Source organism: Antechinus flavipes, chromosome 1 (genome assembly GCF_016432865.1).
Source record: "Antechinus flavipes isolate AdamAnt ecotype Samford, QLD, Australia chromosome 1, AdamAnt_v2, whole genome shotgun sequence".
Classification (NCBI taxonomy): domain Eukaryota; kingdom Metazoa; phylum Chordata; class Mammalia; order Dasyuromorphia; family Dasyuridae; genus Antechinus; species Antechinus flavipes.
Genome location: NC_067398.1, coordinates 112,876,861 through 112,887,907, shown reverse-complemented (window position 1 = coordinate 112,887,907; position 11,047 = coordinate 112,876,861). Strand labels below are relative to the sequence as shown.

General features: G+C 36.0%; 1 protein-coding gene across 1 annotated transcript in view; it reads right to left on the bottom strand.

The window, feature by feature from the left end:
* Positions 1-5,831: 5,831 nt before the first annotated feature.
* The window catches only part of LOC127544326 (phospholipid-transporting ATPase ABCA3-like), a 225,225-nt gene continuing 220,009 nt past the window's right edge, over positions 5,832-11,047 (bottom strand). Inside the window, exon 31 of the mRNA XM_051970919.1 lies at positions 5,832-6,294. The gene's annotated coding sequence lies outside the window, so the exon portion shown is untranslated. The remainder of the gene's footprint in view (positions 6,295-11,047) is intronic.

Sequence of the window (11,047 nt, the reverse complement as noted above, 5' to 3'; positions counted from 1 at the left end):
CTACTGGGCTCCAATGAATAAAAGAAAGGCTGATGATTTCACACAGCACTACCTCACTTAAATTCAATTATGCAGGAGTCAAAGAGCATTCCCCCATACCATTTTACTATTCTATTATTTTATCAATCAATAATTTTACATTTTTATCATTGAACCATATTTTATTATTTTGCCTTTTATTTTACCTATCTTGAAGTCCTGCAGTGACAAAGCAGCAGAGGTGGGTATACTGGCAGCCAAGACACAACTCTGCCCACAGGCATTCCAAGATATAAGTCATCTTCTCATTGGCCTGAAGCAGCAGTGGGATGTGACATCCCACTGGGTATCTGAGAAGCTTTCTTAAGAGCCACACGGCTCACCTCTTGGCCTGAGGAAGGAGCTAGAAAAGATACCCTAAATTTTTTCTGCTTCATGGAATTCTAGCCTGCTTACCACAGTAGGTGGGGATCCCACTTTACAGTCAAAACACAAAAACAGTCACCAAAACTTTTGCAAAGATCATTACACTCACCATTGGTACATGGGATGTGCACATGCTTATGGACCTCAAGGAATCCAGTAGACTTGAAAGACAAATAGTTCTAGTTGTGAGAGAACCAGTAGGTATTACACCCCCATGGCAGCTCTGAGTTAGACAAGGCTGGCAAATGAGATACATGTGTTTCTGGAGTGGTATGGTGCAAGGGAATGCCATGAACCTGGCATGGATTTCACAATCAAGTTGATTACAGTCAACAAATTTGTAAACTCCTCAAAAGATTGAATGACAGACTTATAACAATGTCATTAATACTTGCAGGAAAGTGCCATACCACTATCATTAGTACCCGTGCTCCCACCATGATGGAACTCTGAGGAGGTCAAAGAAAAATCTCATAAAGAAAATTCATCATCAATAGGCTGTAAGAGGACAAGTTTGTACTTCTGTGTGACTTTAATGCTAGAAGAGGCACAATCATGGTGGGGAGTCCTTGGGAAGAATGGTGTTAGAAATAGCAATAGCAGTAGTCATTTACCATTGAAGACTTGTGTATCTTCTGACATTCTCATTTCCAGCATTATTTTCCGTTTACCTATACACAACAAAACTTCATGGATGCACTCTTGCAGGAGACGTTGGCATTTAATAGCTTATGTCATTATAATGAGGATAGGATGTGAGAGTAATGAAGCTATGTGTAGCACAGAATGCTGGACTAATCACAGAGTTACCCTAAGCTAAATATTCATATTCTCTAAAAACAGTTGAAGACTCAACATGGACAGATTAGAATGCTTCTTCATGTATGAACAGTGTTACTGACCTAAAGGGAAAGCTGTTGGTAACAATGGAGCAGAAAAAGATTAGGAGTTTTCAGAGATTGGTGTACAGAACTGCATTTATTCATCTGGTCCAGAACACTTGCAAACATCAGGACTGGTTAGACAGAAATGGTGGAGAAATGAAAAAAAAAAAGAAAAACAAGAACTCTACAGGGTCTATCATCAGAACAGTTTATTGGTCTAAAAAGGCAATGTTTAACTCCATCAAAAGTACAAGCAAAGCTGAGAGAGATACAGAATTCTTGGCTCAGGGAGAAGGCAGATGGAATTCAGTTTTATACTAACAATCCAAAGCCTTGAAGGCTATTTATGGACTAAAGACCTTTGGTGCATTCAACTATTCAGTGTTCTCCCAAATACTATAACCACTCCCTCCCTTACCCTATTCATTTCCCAAGAACTATTCCTTCACCCCACTTTAGTCATACACAAAGATGAACATACCTTTGATCTTGCCATCACCCATAGATGTATCAGTTCCATGTTCAAGAATTCTGAAATCTTCTCTGTTCATAATCTATTGGCTTTTCACCTATCCTACTGCTTTTCCTTACATAATTCTACTTTTTATTTACATCATGACCTCCATTTCCTTGATCCTTCAATTCTTTCCTAGGCTATGTCTGCCACACTGGCCACTTTCTCCTGTTTTCCATATTTCAATTTGTGGTAAACCAATTCATCCTTATACTGTCTTCCTTTCTTAAATCCTTAGCCCCTTTATCACATTGACAATTATCCAGTCAAGCTTTGGCCTTGGATTGCTCCCACCATTCATCATTTTAGCTTCTACACACATGCTGCTGAATGAAGAAGAAAATCATACTCTTCTGAGTCCACTATAAATTTGTTTTACAGTCTCAAATGGGCCCTCACTGCTTGCAGGTAGTCCTGTTACATCTCCCTTATCAACTCACTATCCCACTCTCCACAGGTACTCTTTGAAACATTTTCAACCCTCCTCAAACCTTCTATAACTACTCTTCCCTCCACTTTCATCTGAGAACCTTGCTTCATATTTCATAGAAAAAGTTAGGTAATTTGCCATTCTCTCTCTTCAATCACTTCAATCACATCTTTTGCCACTATTTTCTCATTTATTTGATGTCTCATACGATGAAATGGCCTTTCACCTTAAAGATCAATCCCTTTATTCAAGTAGGATTGTTCAAGTGATCTTATTTTATTCCATCTCCTTCAATAGAGTGCCTCCCTTCCTAGTCTTTCACTTTTTAATCTTTCCATGAATTGAGAGAAGAAAAGCTTTTTTAATCTCACTCTTTTTAAAAAATAAGAGCTGTTCAAAAATTGGAATAGGCCATTTTTGGAGATACTGTATTACCCTCATTGGAGGCTTTCTAACAAAGTCTTGAAGATGAACATTTATTGTGTTGTAAAGAGGACTCATTTCCTGTACATGTCAGAATATACAGCTGCTAAGATCATTCTAACTCTTAAGATTCTCAGAGAATAGAGGAAATAAAACCAGTTAGAAACCTATGACAATAGCAATATTGTGTGTGTGTGTGTGTGTGTATTTTAGGTGGTGTCTGTGGATTTATTCCTCCTAAGAAGGCAGGCATGTATACGTGGGAGCACAATTAGAATAGAGCTCTGGGGCTTAAGCAGCAGGGGTTATAAAAACAAAAATCACAAGGCAGAAGTTAGGAAGTAACTGCATAATAGTCTGATTAGGTTATCAAAACAGAAATCAAAGGTCAGGGGTAGGGTGAGAATAATCAAATAGTGGTTTTATCAGGTCATTCTTGGGCTGGGTTGTTTTTCAGACCTGGGAGTGGACACGATTCACTCTGAATTGGTTGCCATGGAAGGGGAATTCTGGGTTCAGTTATATCAATATTGCAGAGAACTTTTGATGCTCCCAGCTTAAGGAATGCTCAGTTTTATCTCTTGCTCAGGTAGTTCCAATTCCCAGGTCAGTCTGGCCTCTTCCGGATCATTGTGGAGCTCGAGCAAATCGAGGTGATTTGTAAAGTCATTAAACATTCCATTTTTGCAAGTAAGGAAAGTAGAACTTTTATCCTATTTGTCTGGTAGGAGTCATGATTAGGTTAGGTTAGGTTAAATTAGGTTAGGTGTTCTCCACAAAAGAAGGGCCACTGTATGTTGTGGAATAATCTGGGAAGCTGAAACTATACTTAAGTTCCCATATTGCCTCCTTAGTCCAGGTTCTTTTAATTGTGGTGTAGGGTTTTTTCTTAATGTAAAGGGAACAAAATTATTTCATAAGTGAATTACAGTTTTTTTTTTTTGGCCACCATTCATAGTTTATTCCAGGAAAATCTCCAAATCTAGTTTGATACAGCTCAGTCTTATCTCCTTTCCTAGCTCACACAATCCATAAGGAAATATATTCACATTCTATCTTAGTATACATTTAGTATAAGAAATAGAAAGATAATTAAATCTGATATTGAGAGATTTCCCTAATTGATTTTGCCTAGCATAGCTGTCTGCAAGTCTGGTAAATGTTCATGACCAGTTCCAATAATTTCAGCTTTTCTAATGACTGAGTCATGTAAAACTCCACTGATTTCACTGATAAATGCAGGAAAGATTTTACATTCTTGCAAGAATGAGTGCTTAGGGTAGTAGACACACCTTTGAAACTGCAAAGGCAGCATTTAATTTCCTGCCCTGAAGCACCAGTCCTTCCCTTGATTCCTCATTAATTGGATGTTTCTGAAGTTCCTCTATCAGGATCTCTATCCCTCATTACATAGCTAGTTCCAGCCCCAAAGGAGCTTTCATTCTAGAAGGGGGGAGGTAACAGAGGACGACTAAGGGAAAAAGAACAAAAGATTTTTTTCCAAATCTCAAGTCACCACCCTCATTACAAAAGTCAGTCCCTGGCCCCAAGGAGCTTACATTGTTTTTGGGGAAGATAACCTCTACCCTAGATTATTCTGCTATTCTGATAGGATTTCCCCTTTCTCGAAATTGCTTTTGGGTTATGATGAAGTCCCTATAAAAATAGACGATGCCTAACTAGCTGTTTAGAGAATCTTCAGGGAAGATAGAAGCACATCTTCCCAAAATGAAGGTTCTGCTTTTTGATTTTGATCTCTCTCTAGTTCTCTTAAGTTTGTTTCTCTAGGCTTTGAGCAATTCACCTTTAAAGCACCAAGCACTGTACTGACCAGCTTCAGGGGTCTCACAACCCACTGGATCTTCAATCAGCTCAAGCCCTTCCAAATGGAACCCTGGAAGATGACGCTATGCCCATTCTCAGTGGGAAGTAGTTTCAGACGATGAGATCACCACCCATCCTCCCATTTGTTTGAGAAAGAACTGGAACTGGTTGGTATGTGAACCCCAAACTACTCAGTGTCTGAGAGGGTTCCCTGTAAGGAGGCCATCGATTACATGAAGGGGGAAGGCTACATAATATTAATTCTATTCTACTACAATAGTATTTGGGACTCAGGATGAGCTAAATTTTAAGGATTAAGATTTGGGCTAATGTTACTGAGAAAGATACCCCACAAACAATTCAGTTTGATGCTTGTTAAATTATAGAATTGTAGAGGCTCGACTAGTTGTAGATAAGTAGTTAAAGTGGGTATTTGTGTCCTAAAAGAGAATGAGGATTTTTATGGAACTGACTGTCCAGTTTGGAATAATGTTTGGGCAGAGCATTTAGAAAATGTTAAGGAATTAAGACAAGTGATAGACATCAGTGTCTGGGCAGAATTAGTAAAGAACTTTGTAAAGAGTCTGAACAAAAAGCAATTTCTATATCTGTGCTACAGGTTGCCCTATGCCCAAAATATCGTTCCCTTTGGGTATGGAAAGACATGAGAATGAATTTCTCCTGTTCCAAAGTAGACATTAAGATGCAATGTAATAGTTGATAAGAATCTAGAATTGGGTTGGGTCAATAGTGTGAACAGAAAGAGATAAATATGAGAAGATACGGAGGTAAAATGGACACAGATTGGCAGGTGGTTAGAGGTTCAGGGTGAGGGCAAGGAATTCTCAGGGTTTAAGCCTGGATGACTGGACAGAATGAGACTAGTGGGAGGAGAAGCAGGGGTTTGGGGATGAAGAGAAAGATCCATTTTTAATTTGAGATGGTATTAGGTTAAAAAGCCAGGAACTGGGAGAGGGGTACATATGGATGTAGGGGTCATCTGCATGGAGATAGATCTCCAGAGAGGAGAATCTAGAGAGAGAAGGGCTGAGGTCAAAATCTAGAGGAATATCCACATTTAGGAAGAATAGGATGACCAGAGGGTGGTCACACATGGGAAGAGAACCAGGAGAGCTGTGCTGTGGAGCTAAGGCCAAAGAGCGGATCCCTGGGAATGGAATAGAATCTGATTTGAAAATTTTCTCACCTATAAAATGGGGATAGTAAAACTAGCACTATTTGCTTCACAAGACTTATGAAGAAAAGTGTTTTTTCAAATCTCAGGGAGGCATCATGGTATATGGGAGAAAAACTGGCTCTGGTGTTACAGCTGCGGGTTCAAGTTCTGCCTTTGCCACTTCCTGCTTAGGTGCCCTTCCATAAGGCATTTCACTTTCCTAGGATTGGTTGGCTTATTTGTAAAATAAGAATGTTGGACTTGATGGCCTGAATATTCCTTCCAGGTCAAAATTTATGCTGCTTTGCTATGTAATTTTTTATTAGGATGGGACCTCAGTGTTCGTCATTAATTGGTTTTAGGCCCAATTCTCTATGGAGAGGAGCCATGACCTTTATATTCTCCCCCCAACTCAGCCTGTCATCAAAGCTTCCTTTCCATTTGGCTCCCACAGCTGCTTGCAAAACAAGCTCTAGCTCTCAAAATAAGATTTTATTCTACACTTTTATACACAATTTAATCTGAGGCACACTTGTGATTGCATCTTCCAGATGGTACTTTCCATTCTTCATCTTAAGATCCATTTGCTTTCATTTGAGGTCTGGTCAAATTTTGGCACAGAACTGAGTTCTGTGTGCTGTAAAAGGAAAGATATACATTTTAACTTGGTATCTAAATAATTTCTTGTTTAAAGAGATTATTTAAAAGTCAACAAGACTCAAAAATGAAAAAGGTGAATATGTCATTAATAAAAAGGAAATTAAACAATTAGTAGAAGGTATTTTACCCAATTATATGCCAATAAATTTAACAATTTAAGTAAAATTGAAGAATACATACAAAAATATAAACTGCATGGATTAACACATAAAAATGTAAACTGCATAATTAACAAAAGAAGAAATCAAATATCTAAATAAATCTATTTTAGAAAAAGAAATAGAACAGAATTGAATGAGTTTCCTAAGAAAAAAGCATCAAGACAAGGTTTTATAAGTAAATTATTTGGAATGATATATGAGTCCTACCAAATTCCTTTTGTTAAACAAATATAGGATGATACCTAGCCAGAAAGAGCAAAAACAGAGAAAGAGAATCATAGACCAATTTCATTAGTGAATATAGATGTTAAAAAGCCTAAATAAAATATTAACTAGGAGGTTACAACAATATATCACAAAAATAATATATTTGACCATTTGGGATTTATTCCTGGAATTCAGGATGGTTCAATGTAAGGAAAATTATTAGCTTAATTGATTATGTCAATAAGAAAAGAAACCAAAATCATAATTATATCAATAGATGCAGAAAAAGGTTTTTTATTTTCAAAATACAACATTCATTCTTATTAAAAACACTTGAAAGCATAATGTATAAAAGAATTTTTCCTTAAAATGATAAGAAGCATCTACCTAAAACCATCAGCAATCATTCTTTATAATGGAGATAACCCAGAAGCCTTCTTAATAACATCAGAAGTGTAACAAGGATGCTCATTATTATGGACATTAATCAATATTGTATTAGAAGTATAAAAAACAGTAGTAAGAGAAGAAAAAGTGAAAAAAAGTGAAGGAATAAGAATGGACAATAAAGTAATAAGATATCTTTGCAGATGACATGCTTAGAAAATCCTAGCAATTAAAAAAAGTAGTTGAAACAATACTTTAAGCAAAATAACAGGACATAAAGTAAACCCACATAAATTGTCAGAATTTCTATGTATTACCAACAAACCTTTAAGAAGAGATAGTAAAAAATACTCCATTTAAACAGTATAAAACATATCTTGGGAGTACTCCAAGACAAACCCCAAAACTATATTACATGAACAATTAAAAAATACTTTTTATACAAATAACGTTAGATTTAAATAATTAGAGAACTATTCATTGTTCTTGTGTGAGCAGAGCTATAATAAAAAATAACAATAGCTAAACTAATTTACTTATTCAATACAGTCTCAACCAAATTACTGAAAAATTATTTTATTGAGCTAGGGGGAAAAAACCCATAAAATTCATTTGGAAGAATAAAAGAATATCAAGAGAATTAATGGGGGGAAAGGAAAGTAAAGGAAGGACATCTAGCAATACCAGATCTTAAACTGGTAAGGTGATAATTATCAAAATGATCTGGTACTGGCTAAGAAATAGAAAAGTAGATTAGTGAAACAGATTGGACATATAATACACAGTAACAGATGAATTATAGTAACTGTATTTGACAATGTAAAGATTTAAGCTTTTTGGGGTAAGAAGTAACTATTTTGTAAAAATTGTTGAGAAAACTGGAAAGCAGTCTAGCAGAAACTAGATAGAGACCAATATCTTAACATCATTTTCCAAAATAAGGTCAAAATGGATATATAACCTAGACATAAAGGGAGATATCATAAGTAAATTTGAAGAACATGAAACATGTTACTTATCAGACTTATGGACAGGAGGAGAATTTATGAATAAATTAGAGACAGAGAGGATTGGGAAATATAAAATATATAATTTTGATTACTTTGAATTAAAATAAATACTAATTTAGCCAAACTTAGAAAGAAAGCAGAAAATGGGGGGGGGAGGGGTTAATAGTTTCTCAGATAACGATCTCATATCCTAAATATATAAAGAACATTTTCAAATTTATAAGAATAGGAATAATTTCTCAACTGATAAATGGTCAAAAGTGGATGAAGTGATATGAATATGATATGATATTACATAGTGATATGAAAAATGCTCTAAATCATTATTGATTAGAAAATGCAAATTAAAACAACTTTGAGATATTATCTCATAATTATCAGATTGGCTAAAATTACAGAAGGGAGAAATGACAAATGAATGTGGAAAAATTGGGACATTAGTACATTATTGTGATGCAGCCATTTTGGAGAGCAATCTGGACTTATGCCCAAAGAGGAATTAAAACTGCCTATATCTTTTGACTCAGTAATACCCACTATTAAGAAATGTTTTCAAGGGAGAAAGGAAAGGAATCTATATGTTCTAAAATATTTATAGTAGCTCCTTTGTGGTGGCAAATAACTGGAAACTGAGGGGATACCCATCAAGAGGGAAATAACTAAACAAGCTGTAATACATAATTGTGATAGAATATTACTGCACTATAAGAAATGACAAGAAGGTTGATTTTTAGAAAAACATGAAAAGACTTACATGAAATAATGATGAGTAAAATAAGCAGAACCAAGACAATGATTAAGCTATTTTGGATAGTTTAAATATTCAAACCAATTACAAAAGACCTATGAAGATGCTAACCACTTCCAGAGAAAGAAGTGATAAACAAAAGAAAACCTAGTATAGTTTTACATTTATGCATATATGTATTTACAAACAAACTACAAATTTTGAATATACTCACATACATAAATATATGTACACACAAATATATATATATTTGTGTCAAATGGTGGCTTTCTCTAATGTGGGGTAGGGAGGGATGGAGAGAAGGAGATAGCTTGGAATTTAAAATATAACAAAAAATAAATTTAATTAAAAAATATTCCTGAAAAGACTAAAAACATTGAACTCTCCAGTCTAGAGCTGTGAATTATTTACAACAAATGAGTTTTCCTCCCTTATAGTCTTCCCTGCTAGGTTCTTATAAATGTATGTCCACCCTTCATCATAGATATTATGTACATAGCTGGGAGAGTAATCATTTAGGTTTAATATGAATATTGTAATATATTTATCATTTATGGCTTTCCTCTAACATAGTAGTAGCTATGATATTTATTTTGTCTTGGTTATGTTTATGAAAAGTAAAAAAAAAAAAGAAAGAAAAAATATAAACATAACTAGGATATGTATTTATACATACACATACATGCACACACACATATATACAAAACAAATACATTCATGTATATTATACAAAAATTAGGTAATTTTTAACCGATGACATCAGAAATATAGCCCCTGTGAAGCTTTCAGTCCTGACTGTGCTACTCTATACCTTCCTTGTAATCCTAACATGGGACATGTCTCTTAGTGTCAGCCCTTTGGTTACTCTAAGAGAGTGCATTTGAGAGGAAGGTATAAAACATATCTTCCAGTTCTTTAAAAACACTGGGGTAAAAATGCAGAGACTGTTAAGCCTTGGCTCACTGTTTAGTTCATCGCTTCAAGGGTCGCTCTGGTCAGGTCCCTTCCCTCTTCTATTTTTGTGGCTTAATCGGTGAGTTTATACTTTCTCCTCCTCTTCCTGGTGATTTTGTGAAGACCAAGGCTGTGTATGTTAGGGCATTCTCATGCTTCCACCTCCTCCATGATGGAGATGGCCCCATGAGCAGTTAAAGCTTTACCTAAGCAGACCTTTTCAGGGCTAATCGATTGTCCAGCTCTCTTTTGCCTAAGCTATCTAAGGTGGCTTTTAATGGAAGCAAAGGAGTGAGAAGCATTCCCTCTCTCCCTGCTCAGAACCAGGCCGCATTAGACTAGAGCATATGTACCCTTCTAAGTAACCATCTTTGGGTTCTAAAAGGCTGGCTCTTGCTCTTCATGTAACATAAGCTATTGAGGAAGAATCCCACTTGTTGCTGTTTTGATCCCCAAACTCTTTGGAACCTATTCCACAAACGTTAGGGGAGTTCTAAGACCTTGCCCAGAAGTTGTAACCTTTCAACTGAGGATCTCTGGAGACATAATGAGAACAGTATAGACACAGGAGAAAGAATCACATTCGTTCTAGTTGGCCATGCTGGCCTGACAAGGAGATTATTAAAGTTAGAAATATTAATATTAACAACCTATCTAAATCAATAATTTCAGTTCTTTGAGGAATTAATGTCCTTGAGGCTGGAAATTCATAAAATACCCCAACCACCATCTAAACAGGCTTTCCTTGCTTCTCCATTCCCCTTGGCAGGGGCACAGAAAGACCTTTATAGCTAAGATTGGAATTGCATGTAGAGCTACTGAAAAACATAGTGAGCCCTTACTCAGCAGCCAGTTGGCAAAATGTGCTTCTGTTTGTCTTCAGGACTTACAAAAAATTATTTATGTTCTGTTGAAAAACTGGAATTGTGTTTATGTGTACAGCAAATAGATCATGGAAGTTTTCAGTGAATGATATTTTGGCCCCAAGACAGCTGGAGTTTTGAGTCCTCCAAAGATGGGGAATCATAAGTGTGTCCATACTCCTATCAAAACAGAGAAGCCAGGAGGGAGGGAGCAGAAGAAAATGCCCTTTTATTTGGGGGAATAAAGATGCACCAACTCATTTCTGAAATCCAGAATCTAGCATACTTGCATTTAAAAAGTCACTAATCCTGTGGCTTCATAAATCAATTTCTTCCTCGAGTTGTCTTTTTTTTTCTATCTTTCTTCTTTTTGAAGTTGTATTTGGACTCAGGGAAAATC